The sequence below is a fragment of the Acinonyx jubatus genome, chromosome D4 (genome assembly GCF_027475565.1).
Source record: "Acinonyx jubatus isolate Ajub_Pintada_27869175 chromosome D4, VMU_Ajub_asm_v1.0, whole genome shotgun sequence".
Lineage (NCBI taxonomy): Eukaryota > Metazoa > Chordata > Mammalia > Carnivora > Felidae > Acinonyx > Acinonyx jubatus.
The window spans coordinates 85,272,737-85,290,797 of NC_069391.1; positions in this window are offsets into that span (position 1 = coordinate 85,272,737).

The following is an 18,061-nucleotide window of genomic DNA, read 5'->3' on the forward strand; positions in this document are numbered from 1 at the left end:
TTCATTGCATTTGATAGTACTTACGTGTTAAAATTGGTAAAAGAAGTCTTTTTCAAAGAAATGTCATACTTTGTTAGTAAGGACGAAGGGGTTTATTTCTTCATTGTTCATAGTGTTAATTTTTTCATCCAATTTTTAGCATGCCTTCAGCGGCCCATTTCTGCTACATGTTTACTTTATTGATTTTTTTTAAAGATGTATCGATCATTAAAGATCTTTGGGAATATGTTCAAAAATGTTAAAATACTGGGCTTAATAAAATTACTACAGGCAGCATAAGCCAGATTGAGAATTATCTTGCCAAATAGTATTTCTCAGCAAGCCATTTGGAGAGACTTTTTTTTAAAGTAGTTGATACCTTGATCAAAAATATAATTTCTCCCTTCCCTCTTTTCTTAACATTAGTCTCCTTCTATACGTATTAATTCCTATCTAGCCACATATTAATTCCTGTATAGCTAACAATTCTAAAGTATTCCTGGCATTTATATGCAGTCTCAAAGGGATTAAGAATTTTTCTTTAGAAAATCAATTTGGATTTCTGTTATACCTTTGGGTTCCAAAACCATGAGCTTTTTCCAAAGTAAGGAGGGGAGAGGAGAGATAATTCTCCTAGTAACGAACCCAGTATTTTTCTGAGTTTTCCTTGAGGAGAAAAGTGTATTTGAATGGCTGTTGACAACTCAGTCAGCTTTGTGATGCCAGAAAAGAAACTCTTGGCCTACTGTAGGTAACAGGTGGGTGTTGGGGTCATTGGAAATCTATCTGGATAGCGTGGCCAGGGAACACCTCTTAGGTGGTAGATTTAAAAACTGAATTCTGAAGCAAGAAAAGGAGCAAATGGTGTGAAATGCGGAAGTGATGGAGAACTTTCTGGGCAAAGGGGAAGGCCCATAAAAAGGGCTCTGAGGAAAGAGATCCCTGTGTTTGAGGAATGCACAGTTCCTAAGCATGTCTGAAACGAAACGGGAAGGAAAAGAATGCCACGAGAAAGAATTATGATGGATAAGATGGCTCACGAGGGGCACAATAAAAAGTTCAAATGTTAATTTATTTATTGAGTAGAGTTTTAAGCAGAACAGTAATATGGTTTAACTTCAGTTTTAAGAAGATTACCGTGACCACTAGAATATAAACTAGAAGAGGCAAGACTAATTAAGAAGCTATTAACAAACAGAACTCGGGGCGCCTGGGTGGCTCAGTCTGTTAAGTGTACAACTCTTGATTTTGGCTCAGGTCATGATCCCACGGGTGCATGAGATCAAGCCCCATTCCATGTCAGTTGGAATTCTCCCTCTACTCCTCCTGTTTGCACTTTTTCTCTATCTCTCAAAAAAAAAAAAAAACCCCACATAAACATAAAAAAAAAAAAAAAGAAAGAAAGAAAAGAAAAGAAAAAATGACCAGGGCATCTGGTTGGCTCAGGGGAGCAGATAACTCTTGATCTCAGGGTGGTGAGTTCAAGCCCCATGTTGGATATGGAGATTACTTAAAAATAAAATCTTAAACAAACAAACAAACACACAGAAATGACCTAACTGGTTCAAGAAGAGAACTATAGAACAAATCACAAAGGTTAAAGACTGATAACTTTTAAAAATTTTGAAATGTTTATTTATTTTTGAGAAAGAAAGAGACAGAGCATGAGCAAGGGAGGGGGAGAGGCAGAGAGAGAGGAAGGCACAGAATCTGATGCAGGTTCCAGGCTCTGAGCAGTCAGCACAGAGCCCGACGCGGGGCTCGAACTCACGGACCTCGAGATCATGACCTGAGCCGAAGTCAGATGCTTCACCAACTGAGCCACCCCAGGCGTGCCAAAGATTGATAATTTAAGCAGTACCAGGCACAGATGGTTTCAGAGCTGAATTCTTTCTAACCATCAATAAATATATAATTGTTTTTAGTCTATCCATTCTAGACTGTAGAAAAACATGAACACTTCTGAATAAAGTTAGAATAGCTTTAATAAAAAACCAGACGGGGGCACCTGGGTGGCTCAGTCGGTGAAGCTTCTGACTTCTGCTCAGGTCATGATCTCACAGCTCGTGGGTTGGAGTCCTGCATTGGGCTCTGTACTGACCATGCAGAGCCTGCCTGGGATTCTCTCTTTCTCCCTCTTTCTGTGCCCCTCCCCCATTCGCCCTTCTCTCTCTCTCTCTCTCTCAAAATAGATAAATAAACTTAAAACAAAACGGATGAAAGTAACAAGAAAGAAGTTTCTACTTGCTGCTTTTTGAATGGAAGGTATCCATCAAGAGAGCTCAACACACCAAATATTGCAGGAGAAAAACCACATGATTCTGTCAATGCTTTTCACAGAGTCATTTGATAAAATGCATTAGCCACTCCTAAGAAAAACTAAGTAAGACAGGAACACCAGAAAGCCATGTGGTAGGTCTTGGCAGCCGGAGGAGCAGGTAGCAAAAACAACTGTACCCACTGCTACAAAAGGACCAGTTTCTCTACCTGCCCGGCTCGTGTTCCAAGAACGCCTACCAGTGACAACCGGCATGGACACCTTCAGCACCAGTGGCAGGTGACCCAATACCAAGACCTATGACCTACTTCTGTTCCAGGGGCCTTCCAAGTGAGCAGTCCCGTTCCACCAAACACCTGTGCTGTGAGGACCAGCCCTTCAGTCCTCCTGACCCAGCCCATGCATGGGGCAGTGGTCCCAAGGATGGGGCACTTTACAACTACTGTTGGGATATCTTCTTCCTTTTCCTCCCTCTAGGAGACAGGAGATTTTGGGGGGCTTGGCTAGTCAGGGTTTCACGACCTTGGTGCCAGGTGACGTTTTGGACTAGATAAGTCTTTGTCGTGGGGAGCTGTCCAGCAATTCTAGAAACCTTTGCAGCATCATTGGCCTTTATCCACGTGATGCCCGTAGCACGCAACCCTCTCCCCCAGTTGGAACATCCAGAAATGTCTCTGGACACTCCTGAATGTCCCCTGAAGGCCAAAATTACTGCAGTCAAGAACTGCTAGGCTAGAGGACAGCAGTATGACTGTGTTGGTCACAATTTATGGCTTTGTTGCATCTACACCAGTAAATTCTCACTTAGGAGACAAAAAGCGAAGCTATCTGTATTAGTTTGGGCTGACAAAACAAAATACTGTGGACTGAGTGGCTTAAGCAAGAGAAATTTATTTTCTCATGCTTTTGGAGGATGGAAGTCTGAGATCAGAGTACCAGCACAGTTGGGTTCTGGTGAGATCTCTTTCTGGCTTGCAGAGAACTAGCTTCTCGCTGTGTCCTCATGTGGTGGAGACAGTGCGAGCTTTCGGGTCTCTTCTTTTTCTCATAAGGAGACCAGTTCTCCACTGCCATCACCACGTTTAACCTTGATCACCTCCTTAAAGACCCTGTCTACAACACATAGCAAGCTATGGCTTCAACGTATGAGTTTGGGAGTGGCATAACTCAGTCCACAGTGACACCAACGCAAGATTTAAGAAAAACAATCTCTACTGAAACCCAACAACTACATTATATACAACGGGCATTTTTAAAATTAAAATCAGTAACAAGGCTGGGGTTTCTTCTATTATCACTATTCTTCAACACATTTTAAAGATGGATAAGGCTAGAGAATAAAAGAAACAGTGTACTATGAGGAATGAAAAAATAATACTGTCTTCATTTCCAGTTGGTATGATTATGTACTTAGAAAATACAAGATATTCTGCTAAATATCTCTTAGTACTAAAAAGAGAATTTGTTAATGTGACTGGCCACATACAAAATTAGTAGCTTTTCTATCAATATTATGTAATTAGAAATGAAAATAAGATATAATCCATTCATAAGCACAATTGAAAAATGAAGTATCCAAAATAAATCCAGGAAGACAGGAATTTGATCTAAATGAAGCAAATGATAACATTAAAATTTTTTTTAATGTTTATTTATTTCTGAGACAGAGCATGAGTGGGGGAGGGGCAGAGAGAGGGTGACAAGAGAATCCGAAGCAGACTCCAGGCTCCAAGCCGTCAGCACAGAGCCCAACTCGGGGTTCAAACCCACGAACTGTGAGATCACCACCTAAGCCGAAGTCAGTTGCTCAACCGACTGAGCCACCCAGGCGCCCCAACAAATGATAACATTCTATTGAAGGACATAAAACAAGACCCAAAATTGGAGAGATGGTCCTTTCTATATTAATACATTATATTTATTGCAGTTCTAATTAGAATCTCAATATAATATTTCTTTCCAATTGGTGAAAATAAGTTTTAAAATTCACATGGAAAAAGAATGTGCAGCAACTTTCCATTTTAAAAAATGACATCGGGGGGCACCTGGGTGGTTCAGTTGGTTAATCATCCATCTTCCGCTCAGGTTGCGATCTCCTGGTTTGTGAGTTCCAGTCCGTGTCGGGCTCTGTGCTGACAGCTCAGAGCCTGGAGTCTGCTTCGGACTCTGTGTGTCTCTCTCTGCCTCTCCCTCACTCACACTCTGCCTCTCTCTGTCTCTCAAAAAACGAATAAATGTTACCAAAAAAATTGAAAAATAATTTTTTAAATGACATCAAGTGGGGACTCACTCCATCAGAAACTACAAGTACTCTGTACTCAAAACACTCGGTACTAGCGCAATAACAGACAATAGTTAACTGCATTAAAATGAAATCTAAAATGAACACAGTAAATGATAAAGCTGACATTTTGATTCCATAGAAAAAAAGGTTTTCTCTGTTAAATGATGTTTGCATTCCTAGTCAGTAACCTGAAGGAATATAAAAGTATCCCAACAATGCCTAAAGACAGAAGTATAAAAAATTTACAAGACAAAAATATCAGAAGAAAAATTAAGAGGCTTTTTTTTTCAAACCTTGGAATGGAGAGAAAGCAAGACAGTCAAGTCTTGAAAACATACAGAAAAAGCAGTAGGTTTGGTTACATGAAATTAAGAAAGAGAAGCTACTGCCGTTGCCCAGAAGGGAGGGAAGAGTGGTCACAATGGTGGTGGCCGTGGCAATTGAGAGAAAAAGTTTTCATTCCCGTGGTAAGGTGGCAATAACAAGATTTCCAAAAAGGTCAGATGTGGGTTTGAAAGTGGGGGAAAAATGTCAAATTAGATCAAAGTTGCGTGAGATCATTTTTAAGAAAGAAATACAAAATTACTCACCAAATTAGATGCGAGAGTGAGTATTTCTTTAGAATGAGAAAAGAAGCCACAACAAATTACAAATTTAAGAAGCTGCCAAATACTATAAACATCACTGAATCCAAAGAAATTAAAAAGACGTACTATTTTTAATCAATCAACTGCTAGAAACGTTTTGGCAGTAAACTCTTTGTATTGCCTTTTATGTGACAATGATTTTGTAAGATTATTTTGTAGATAAAGAAAAGGAAACTAATTCAGTCTTTGTTGTAGCCTGGTTGGTCAACTTCTGTCTTTTTATGATTGAGAAGTGGGATACATGAAACACGTGACATCACATACAGATAAACTTCCTATTTGTAGTACAGCCTCAACCTTATAGTCTATATAAAATATTCTGGTAAATTCTATTTCATGAAATTTTTATCCAAGGTATGGATTTTTTTTACAATTTAATATGTTTCATTATTGAGTATTTGTGGCAAGAGAGAACTTCTATTTTGATGAGGCACCTTTATGTTTCAAATGTTCCAATATTTAGCTAAGTAAATGCTCTAATATTTAGCTAAATAAACATTAAATATTACACATCTGATGACTGGAAGAATGTTCCACAGCCAAACTTCTGGGTCCCCAAAGCTCAAATATTACTTCTCCTCTCTACAAAATACCTCTCCGTGAGATAGGTCATACTCATAATACAAGACAACCATAGGTCCTGAGCCTTAGTGTCACAAAGCGAGGTGAGTCAGCATGGGGAGTGGTCAGTAACTTTCTAAAGTGCCCCCATGAGAGAATACCTAGTAAGAACTTAACTGTATGTAGGAGTATCTGTGGGTAACAATGTTATCTCACTAAATACAATCTAAATATATTCCTAACACAACTTCTTTGTAGCCACATCTCAAAAGTGTCTACGGCAATGGTATGAGGGAATATGATTAACGGTAAGTCAGAGATAAAAACAGTTTTAATTAATTGCAGATAAAATATGCTACTATTGCAAATTTAGAAAAAAAATACATGATATACAAACACATTTAGGTCCCAATATCTTAGAAAAGGCTCCTGCAAATGAAGGACACTGAAACTTAAGCTTTATAATTCTTAGTAAATTCACTTCTGCTTGACAGAAGAATCATATATGATTCCAGGTTTCTGCCTAGAATAACACAAGCCAATCCCTTGTGTAAAGACATCTCTCCTTGTTGAGGTTCATGGCATTTACCTAAAAAAACCAGGTGGCTGGGTAGCACTGGGAAGGGGAATCCTTCCATGATGGGTTGCCTGGCCTATGAAGCTTCTTCCCTGTGGGTCAGAGACTCCCTTCCTCAATGTAGAGGCACCAGGCAGCCTGCCTGGGAAACTTTTCCTGCCCCTTCAGGCAGCACCATTATGGACCTTTGGAAACCCTACTAGCATGAGATGAACCAAGTAGATAAAATAGTACAAGAGCTCTGAAAATTAATTTGTAACTAGAACCACCATAGGGTGACTTATTGCTAAAATATAAGCTCTAAATAGGACCCAGTGTCTTCTAAAATAATAACCAAAATGTCCAGGATATGATTTTTAAAAATCCCGTTATATTCCAAGAACCCAGAAAATCACAACTCGAATGAAAAAGTGCAATAACCAAGATACATTACCCAACAAGGACTTTTTTAGAAGTAAGCTCTGTGCCCAGCATGGGGCTTGAATTCACAACCTGGAGTTCAAGAATCACATGCCCTACTGACTGAGCCAGCCAGGTGCTGCTATCAAACAGGGGTGGTAAAGCATCCATATTAAAACTACTTCAGTAAACCATTACAAATTCTGTTGAAGCAAAGTAAACAATAGAAAATCACAGAAGAGAAATAACAGTTTTTAAAAGAACGATGCTGAAAATGTAGAACTGAAAATACAATAGTAGAATTAAATATTTGCTTGATGGCTTAATAGTAGATTTGAAATGGCAGACACAGAATGAGTGAACTTGAGGACAGATCAACAAAATTTACCAAGTTTGAACGGTAGAGAAAAAAATAGACTGAAAAAAAATTGAACAGAGTCCCTGAGCAAATGGAGGTAATAACAAACAAACAAAAATACATTAAGAAGGAGAGAAGAAAGAGAGTGGGCTGAAGGAATAGTGGTTGAGAACTTTCTACACTTGGTTAAAAAAAAAGAAAGAAAGAAAAAAAGGGGGCAGGGGGGCATGGAAAGCCCTGAGACTGTATAATTAAGAAACTGAGCAAACTCCAAACATGATAAACTCAAAGGACTCCATGCAAACCCATAAAATTATACTTCTGAAAACTAAGGACATAGAAAAAATCTGGAAAGCAGACAGAGAGAACTAACACATTAGCTACAGGGACCACCACTGTGAAGGTCGGTGGATTTCTTACCTGAAACGATGGTGGCCAGAAGGATGTGCCACCACATTTTTCAAACGCTGAAAGAAAATACTTGTCAATATCAAATTTTATATGTGGCAAAACTATCCCTTAGGAATGAAGAGGAAATAAAAACATTCCCAGATGAAGGAAAACTAAAAGCATTTGTTGGTAGCACACTTACTCTTCAAGATTGCTAAAGAACTTCCTTCAAACAGAAAGAAAATAATAAAAGAATCCATTTTGAGCATCAGGGGTTAAAAAAAAATGCCAATGGTAAGAACATAAATATGGGCACATACAAAAGACTATCCTCTTCATGAGTTTTGTAAATTGTATTCTATGATTAAAACATACTGTGACCCTATCCTATACTCAAGACAATGTTACATAGAAGTGGGGAATGCAAAGGGAACTGAATGGAAGAAAGGATTCCACGTTTTACTCAAAGTAATAAAATTTTGATACCAGTAAAATTGTATGTTATATACATATTTTTAAAAATTTTTTATGTTTATTTATTTCTGACAGAGAGAAAGAATGTGAGTGTGGGAATGGCAGAGAGAGAAAGAGGGAAATACAGAATGTGAAGCAGCCTCCAGGTTCTGAGCTGTCGGGCATAGAGCCCAACACGGGGCTAGAACCCACAAACCCTGAGATCATGACCTGAGCCAAAGTCAGACACTTAACCAACTGAGCTACCCAGGTGCCCCAGTAATATACATATTAAAAATTTTTTTAATATTTTTTATTTATTTTTTACACAGAGAGAGAGACAGAGAGAGAGAGACAGAGAAAGACAGAGAGACAGCATGAGTGGGGGAAGTGCAGAGAGAGAGGGAGACACAGAATCTGAAGCAGGCTCCAGGCTCTGGGCTGTTAGCACAGAACCCAACTCTGAGCTCAAATTCAAAAGCTGTGAGATCATGACCTGAGCCAAAGTTCAATGCTTAGCTGACTGAGCCACCCAGGTGCCCTCCTATTTTTTAATACCCAGAGCAACCACCATGAAAACTATACAAACAGATAGACTAGATAAAAACACTATAAATAAATCAAGATGGAAGGCTGAAACATGTTTATGTAACCTGCAAGAAGGCAAGAAAAGAGAGACAGAGGATCAGGAACCCAAGGAAATTAATAAAAAGACTGAAGTTCTAATACATCAGTAATTTCCCTTTAAGTGTAAATGAGTTAAATACAGACATTAAAAGTATATCAAAAAACACAAGCCAACTATATGCTGTTTACAAGAAACTCACTTAAAATTCAACAACATAGCCTAGAAGTGAAAGGATGGAAAAGTACACCATGCAAACATTAATTTTTAAAAAGCAGGAGTGGCTATTAATATTAGATAAAGTAGACTTCAGAACAAGGAGTCTTATTAGAGGCAAAGAGGCACATTCCCTAATGTTAAGAGGATTGATCCACCAGAAAGATATTTCAATCCTAATGTGTAGGCGCCAAAGAGCAGAACCTCAAAACACATGAAGCAGAACTCAATAGAGCTGAAATGTGAAACAGACAAATTCACAATTGTTGTTTGGTCTTTAATACTCCTTCTTAGCAAGCAATAGAACTGATAGATAATCAGCAATAGATAATTAATACATACATATAGAAGGTCTGAACAACACAATTAGCCAACAAAAAATTGATATGTAGAGAAGACTTTACCCAAGAAGAGCAGAATAGGCATTTTTCAAGCATCCATGGAACATTTACCGAATAGGTCACATCTTGGACCATAAAACAAACGTTAATATAGTTAAAATAACTGAAATCATACAAAATACATTCTCTGACCCAATGAAGTCAAACTAGACTCCAATGAGAGAAACACAAGAGGAAAATCTCCAAACACTTGGAAATTTAACAACGCAATTCTAAATAATGTATCAAAGAGAAAGTTTCAAAGGAAATTTTAAAATACACAGAAGTAAATGAAAATGAAAATACAATTTATTAAAATAGGTGAGATGCAGCTAAAGCAGTGCTGAGAGGTGTATTTATTGCACTAAATTCTCTTTCATTAGAAAAGACGAAAGGTCTCAAACTAACAGTATAAATTCCTATCTCAAGAATTCATTGGAAAAAAGAGCAAAACAAGCCCAAAGCAAGCAAAGAGAATATATAGACCACTCTCAATTTCTTCACTTCTCTTGTTACCAGGCCTATAGTCCATTGTCCAGCATTATAATTGTTCCTGTACAACTGTCATTAATTACTTGCCTATCTCCTTGACGCTCGTACCTAGCCAGAAAAAAAAAAAATGGTCTTCACATTTGTTAACAAGATTGCAATGTAACTGGAGAAAATCACAGCGCTATTGACCAGAGTCATTTCAAATCCATTACCATACCTCTCAGAGAGTCACTTGACACCGATATTATCCCAGTTTTCTGATGTATCTACTTTTCTACTATGTCAGCAGATGATTTCAAATCTCCAACATCCTCTTCCCCCTTTGTTCTAAGCTAATAACCTCTCTGCATGTTTTACACAAAAATAATACCATTCCAGTAAGAACTACCTACCTCGCCTTTCAACCAGATCGCCCACCAACCTATTTGTATCCGTACTCACATACTGGCCTCTCTTGTAGTTACAATAAAAAAGTCACCGCTGCTATCTGAGTTCAACCTCTCTGCTTCCCTGTTTTCCTTTTTTTTTTTCAAAAAAGGAATTTTTGCTGCCAGTTTTTCTTTCCCTACTCCATTATTACTTTCCACTGGAGCCTTCCCATCCAAACTGACGCATACTTTAAGACGACCCATTGAAACAAACATACACACACACAAAAACAAGCAAACAAAAAACTTCCGTTGATTCCACACCCTGTCCCAGCTACGCCCATTTTTCTTTGCCTCTGTAGAAAAATAGGGCATTGTCTTACACTCACTGCCTCCACTATCTCACCTCCCATTTTCTCTTCGAATCATCTTAATTGGGTATTTCGAGACAACTCAGATTTATATCTCTAGCCTAGACCTCTCTTCAGAACTCCAAACTCCTATATTCTACTTGACATTTCAATTTAGATGTCTAATAGAAAACTTAAATGCAGTCAAACGGAATGATTAATACCCCTTCCTGATTTGCTGCTCCAAGATCTTCCACTTCTTGCCAGATCTGCCATCAACCTAACTGCTCAAGCGAACAAATAAAAACTTAAAGCTTTTGGAACCCTTGATTCTTCTTCTGCTCACAACACAGCCCATATCCCAATCCATTGGTGCGTACCGTTGGTGGTATTTTCACTATTTCCGGGACCTGCCCACTTCTACCATCTCCATAGCTACCACCTTCGTCCGCATTACCTACTCGCCTCACATTTGCTTCTTAACTGACTTTCTGAATCCACTTGAAATGGAGACATGGCTAACAGGTCATTTTAAAGCAGTAGTACCTTAAACTTCTCCAGAAGCACATATTGTGTATGACTGTTTGCTTTTACTTCGAGTCTTAAAATAACACGTTAGGGAGAAACGGCTTCAAATGTCATTTGAGACTGGAAATGTCTGAGCTTCTATTTTGAAAAGACAAAAAGCAAAAAGAGGAATAGATAACCGAAGTTTGTATCAAATAATAAGGCAAAAAGAGGGGGATTTGGAAAGTTATACTAACAAGCAAGAGAACAAATAGGAAGGGGTAGGCCCTCTGCTAGAGACAGATGGTGACAACAGATGACAGCAAGAGAGCCGGGCCACTCCGTTCCTGTTCTGCCTGTCTTCTGCATCAGAGACAATGATCTTCAGACTGGAGGGGGGAGAACAAGCTAGTTTAAGAGGCACTGATGTCAAAGATAGGTGGGAAGATAGAGAACATCAAGTGCCCTGGCTGAGGTGAACTTTGTGAGAGGGTTGGAGAGAAGAGGGGGTGACTCTTCCGAATCCCCGGAAGAATGGTGGAGAAGGGGAGAGTGTCACAGAAGAGGAGAGCAGGAAATGCCGTGCAAATTTTCACTGGGAGAGAACAGGAAATTCTGCAATTATAAAGCAGTGAGCCTGACATTCATCCCTGTGCGAAATTATGGAACGGATTATTAAAATGGATGGGTTTTCAAACAGTATAAAATGAGAGCCCATAAATTCTTACAAAGGGAAGTGATAGTCACTAAGACCCAGCATGGGCTCATTAAGATTAAGCTGTACCCGACTCACCTCATTTTCTGTTTGGGTAGGTTCACGACTACTGTTAAGAAGAGCTAATATTCTTTTGCACTTCGTCGATGTTAGCGTCTAGGTTAAGTGCTTTAATGTGCATTTTCTCATGTGATCTTAAGTATTATTCCCTCTATTTTAGAGACGAGGTAACAGCGGTTTAGAGCAGTAACTGGCCCCAGACCACAATGCCAAAACTGGGGAACATGCATGTAAGCACAGGTTGGCACATTTCAGAATTCACAGTCTTAACCTCTGCTCTATGATGCCCCTAAGGAGTACAGGTGTATCCCAAGAGTGCTATTCAAATGGCACACCTGGGGCACCTGAGTGGCTCCATCGTTTTAGCATCCAGCTTCGGCTCAGGCCATCATCTGGCGGTTCGTGGGTTCGAGCCCCGCATCGGACTCTGTGCTGGCAGCTCAGAGCCTGGAGCCTGCTTTGGATTCTGTGTCTCCCTCGCTCTCTGCCCCTCCCCCACTCACGCTCTGTCTCTCAAAAGTGAACAAACATTAACAACAACAAGAAATACACGAGTGGCACACCTGAATTACGTCCATGGCCACAAGATAGAAAGAGACGGAGCCACTGATGGTATGTTTGGGGTGGCCCGTAAATGATGGAATGACCATTTTCAAAGAGCAGTGGTTCATGTGTCATTGTTTTCCTGAAAAACAAATCCCCACCCATCCCAGAGCCCCATCCTTAACCAATTGTTGGTTAACATTTTCATGAACAACCTGGCTAAGTAAGTAGATGGCATATTATCACATATGTGGGTGACCTGAAACCTAGCTGGCTAGTAATGGACTTCCCCAAAGATCTTAGCATAGGATGAATAAAACAGGAAGCAGTAGGTTAGGAATAAATGTAAAAATCTATCACTTGGGTTTTTCAAACTCTACCCAGTATCACATAGGGGGGAAAAAAAGACGAGCCAACAATTCATGAACAGCTCATACGTGGTCAACGGCAACTCTGTAGTGTCACAGCCCCACGGTCAAACGTCTCACCAAGGCAGAAAGGTCAAATCAGGAAGTTTTAGACTAGATCATTGAACTCACTCTTTACAGAAAGGCTCCAGGATCACACAGGTATTACAAATAGTGCTAATAGCTGAGTTCAGAGAGTAACGCAGGGGAACATACTAGACAACAAGCTGCCAGGAAACTTAGCAATGGTACAGCTTTACAGCAGGAGACAGAGAAAGATTTCAGTGAAATCAAACTTTCTTTCTTTCTTTCTTTCTTTCTTTCTTTCTTTCTTTCTTTCTTTCCTTTTCCCTCTTTTTTCTTTCTTTCTTTTTTCTTTCTTTCTTTCTTTCTTTCTACTATCTTTTCCCCCTAAATGTATATAGCAGAAGGCTTCTAATTGCTGTGGGCTTTTATTATTTTCCTTTCCTGTACTGTGAGTAGGCCTTAAAGTAACTTTGAGAACAATGTTTCTTGGTTTACGTCATCATTTTATTGTTTAAAAAATTAAAATGCTTTTAGGGTTTTTTAAATCTTTTCATGTGTATACTCTTTTAAAGGATTTTAGGCTTGAATATGCATGTGTCCCTTGATGTTAAGGGAAATCCTTTTTCAGATTAAAAAAAACTTTTTTAATGTTTATTTATTCATTTTTGAAAGAGAGAGAGAGAGAGACAGAATGTGAGCAGAGGAAGGCAGAGAGAGAGGGAGACACAGAATCAAAGCAGGCCCTAGGCTCTGAGCTGTCCACACAGAGCCATACATGGGGCTCAAACACACCAGCCATGACATCATGACCTGAGCCAAGGTCGGACGCTTGACTGACTGAGCCACCTGGATGCCCCATCCCCTTTCAGATTATTGTTGCTATACTGAAGCTTTCATTTTGTTTGGTTCCTGATAGGTGTTTGGGGAAGTACATATAGCACCTCTAAGGAGCCTGTGAAAATTGTATTTCATAGAAATACAAGTACAGAGTATGATGTGGCCACCAAACAGCCTAAGATGATTTGATACAACATTAATTAAATTATGTATCCAGGAAGAAGAAATTGATCATCTCTCTATATATACAGCTAAACCCACACTTCGACTAATGCTTAGTTCTGACCCTTTAAGAGGATGCACAGACATGCCTGTATTTCCACAGGTGATCTGGGTGATGGAGAGATTTGGAATCATGTAAGATGAGCAACTTTTAAAGAAATTGGGATGTCTTTCCCGGATAAGACACTAGTCCCTATTTAGCACGCTGTAGAAGTGACAGGGGTAATAGGAGATTATAAGAGCAAATGGAAAGATCAGAGTTTTGTCACTTTACACAGTAGTGTAGCGGTTATAGCGTTAGACTGGCCTGGGTATACAGCCCAGCTTCACTGCTTCCTAGCTGTTTAACCTTACTCAAGTTACTTAACTGCTCTGTGCTACAGTTTTCCTATCTGTATGTGGTCAAAATGACAGTACACGTGTCATTAGGATTAAACGAATTAAGCTATGTAAAACACAGAGAACCGTGGCTGGCACCTGTTAAGCACTCAATACATTGTCATTACCGATAAAGCACAATAGAAATTTTCCTCTTGTTGGATGACAAATGGATGATTAGACTTCTGGTGGTGGTTCAATCCGGAAAGGGAATGATGGGGAAGGAAGGAATGATCAGGTCAGGTTTGAGAATCGGAGTTTGCTTGTGTTTCTCGTGGAGTAAATCTGGCTGCAGAAAAATGCACTATAATTACTCAAGTTAGGGTATTTAAAAATATCTAGTGACATCCCATAACCCAGCAAGATCAAACACAAACTCATTGCCATTTGATTTTTAACTGGACTGTCAAGAAGAAAAGTGGTCTAGCCGGCCTGGGCAAATGTCTTGGACTTTGCATGACACAATACAACCCGCTGCAAGTATTCTGTAAAAATTACCGTGAAAGTTACCTCTCACTTTACTCTGAGCGGAGGTGGCCCGTCAGAATAAATTGCAGTCCTATGGATGATCTGATATAAGGAAAATGTGTACATACACATGAAGCAAGTTCTATCACGAAGTTAATTTTATTACATCTCTGGCCAATTGACATTTCTGTTTTTTTAATATATGAAATTTATTGTCAAAATGGTTTCCATACAACACCCAGTGCTCATCCCAACAGGTGCCCTCCTCAGTACCCATCACCCACCCTCCCCTCCCTCCCACCCCCCATCAACCCTCAGTTTGTTCTCAGTTTTTAAGAGTCTCTTATGCTTTGGCTCTCTCCCACTCTAACCTCTTTTTTTTTTCTTCCCCTCCCCCATGGGTTTCTGTTAAGTTTCTCAGGATCCACATAAGAGTAAAAACATATGGTATCTGTCTTTCTCTGTATGGCTTATTTCACTTAGCATCACACTCTCCATTTCCATCCACGTTGCTACAAAAGGCCATATTTCATTCTTTCTCATTGCCACGTAGTACTCCATTGTGTATATAAACCACAATTTCTTTATCCATTCATCAGTTGATGGACATTTGGGCTCTTTCCATAATTTGGCTATTGTTGAGAGTGCTGCTACAAACATTGGGGTACAAGTGCCCCTATGCATCAGCACTTCTGTATCCCTTGGGTAAATTCCTAGCAGTGCTATTGCTGGGTCATAGGGTAGGTCTATTTTTAGTTTTTTGAGGAACCTCCACACGTTTTCCAGAGTGGCTGCACCAATTTACATTCCCACCAACAGTGCAAGAGAGTTCCCATTTCTCCACATCCTCGCCAGCGTCTATAGTCTCCTGATTTGTTCATTGTGGCCACTCTGACTGGCGTGAGGTGATATCTGAGTGTGGTTTTGATTTGTATTTCCCTGATGAGGAGCGACGTTGAGCACCTTTTCATGTGCCTGTTGGCCCATTGACATTTCTTGTCTACTGTGTTTACTGCTGTAAATCTTCTTCCCCAAAATGACTGTAAATCTGTAAATGCTGTAAATCTCCTTCCCCCAAATCTTCTTCCCCAAAATTTGAGAAACAGGAGCTGGGGAGCCGTTGCCAACGTTAGGCTGGATTCTGTGGGTCCCAGAGTCTCCTGATTCCTTTATCCCTGTAGCAAATTTTTAGTGAGCTGTGTGCTAAACTCTCTCCCAAGTCCCAAGAAAAGAACAAAAAGAAGGCAGACAGTGTTGCCACTCTCCTATAACTCACATTCTAGTGAGAAGACGCAAACAGGGAAAGGAAGGCCAGGAAGTATAGAAAGTGTTCGAAGAGAACTGAACAGGGCATAAACGTAGGACTCTCTGGATGGTTGCTTTGGACTGAGTGGCCGGGGAGGCCTCTCTAAGGAGCATCACGTCTCACCAAGACACGAATGATGATAAGTGTCCAGGACTGTGAGGCTCACCATTCTAAGGAAAGGCAGCATCTAGTACAACGATTCTAAGGTGAGAGAGAAGGCCAATTAGACTGGAAGGCTGTGGCTAGGGTGGATAATTTTTATGGGAAGTTCAGAGATGCAGAGTCCAGATCATTTACAGCATTGTAGGACAAGATAAGATATCGAGACCGTAGCTTCAATCAGAAGCCAGGCATTTGGTAGATTTTAAGCAGAGGAGTGATTTGATCTGATTGTATTTGCATACACCCATCTTGGTATTACATGGAGATTAGATCACAGAAAGCAAGAGAGCAAGCAAGGAGATGAATTGGAAGGTTCTAGCAGTAGTCCAGGCAAAGATATGGAGATGACTTAGCAGGAGATAGGGTAATGGACAGAAAGAGAAATAGTCAGGTTTGGGGTAGCTTTTGGTGTTAGAGTGATGGAACTTGGGAATTCTTTGGTGAAAGACAGAGAGAGCTGAATGATGGATGTGTTCTAAGCTTTTGGCCTTAGAAATCTATAGAAAGGTTCCATTTTCAGATATTTGGGAGTTTGGGGAAGGAATGGGTTTGGGTAGGGAAAACGAAAATTTCTCTTATAGACAAATTAAGTTTAAATGCCTATTAGCCATTCAAGAAGAACTGTCTAGTATGAATTTGGATATTTAAATCTAAGTTTCAGAGAAGAGGTGACAAAGGGAAGATATTGATTTGAAAGCCTTAAGCTACCTGAAACCATGAGAAAGGCTATACCACTTAAGAGGATAGGGCCAAGTTACCAGGCCAATGGGTACTCCAATATTTAGAGATCAGGTAGAAGAAAAGGAGGAGCCAGAATACAAGACTGAGAAGGCTCAACCAGTGAGTTAGGAGGAAAGGCAGGAGACATGCTAGCCAAGAGGCCAAGAGAAGAAATAATTTCAAGGAAGGAAGGATCAGTTGAGTCCAACATTGCTACACAAAATAGAGACCACTGGATTTGGCAGTTTCAATAGAATGGTGCATTCTGAAGCTCAACTGGAGTAAACTGGAGAAGAGTATGTGAGGTGAGGAGACCAACAACTAATAGTACATCTAGACAATGTAATTAGTAGAGCCCTCTGAGACTGCAACAGCCTCCTCATGATACTGGAAGAGCTCAAAGAATGGTTCATAATTTTTTTAAAAAATTTGTTAATGTTTATTTTTGAGAGAGAGAGAGAGAGAGAGAGAGAGAGAGAGAAACAGAGCACGAGCAGGAGAGGAGCAGAGAGAGAGGGAGACATAGAATCAGAAGCAGGCTCCAGTCTCTGAGCTGTCAGCACAGAGCCAGACACAGGGCTCGAACTCATGAACTGTGAGATCATGACCTGAGCTGAAGCCAGACACTCAACCAACTGAGCCACCCAGGCGCCCCGAGGATAGTTCATAATAATAACGAGGGGATTTGTGCACCTGTTACTGATTTGGACCAGATGACCTTGGAAATACCTATCATGTAATGGTGGTCTACGATTCTTTTATTCTCCAGGGTTTATCTGATACTGCTCTCTTGCTTGCCTAAATTGCCAGTGCGGTGTCCCCCACCTGATCCCTCCTCAACCTTATCGGGGATAGATAAATTATTTTCATTAGACTAAATAAAATACTGGAAATAGCTCTTGAATTTTTATTACCTTCACAGTAGACTCTAGACTGGGAACAATTGGCCTCATTCAACCGTCTCATAATGTAGATAAGGCAATTAAGGCTCTGAGAAGTGAAATGACCAGTCAACTACAAAATTCAAAGATAATAGCAAAGCTAGGGCTAGAACCCACGTCACCTCATTTTGGTTCTGATCATCTCATTACTTGCCCACTTTCGGTTTCTATCTCTGATTTTTATAAGCTATCTGCTTACAATAGGAGCTTTGAAAGTTGTGTTACAAATAGCAAAAAACAAACAAACAAAAAAGCAAACGAGAAACCAAGGAGCACCTCAAATTCTCAGCTTCGGAGAACGGAAGTTCTTTTTTTTTTTTTTTTTCAGGAATGAGCTAAGGCATTTGTTCCTCCAGCTGCTGGAGTAGTGACAGCGGATGGCTCGCTGCCGAGTCCTTCTCTGAGAAGTGT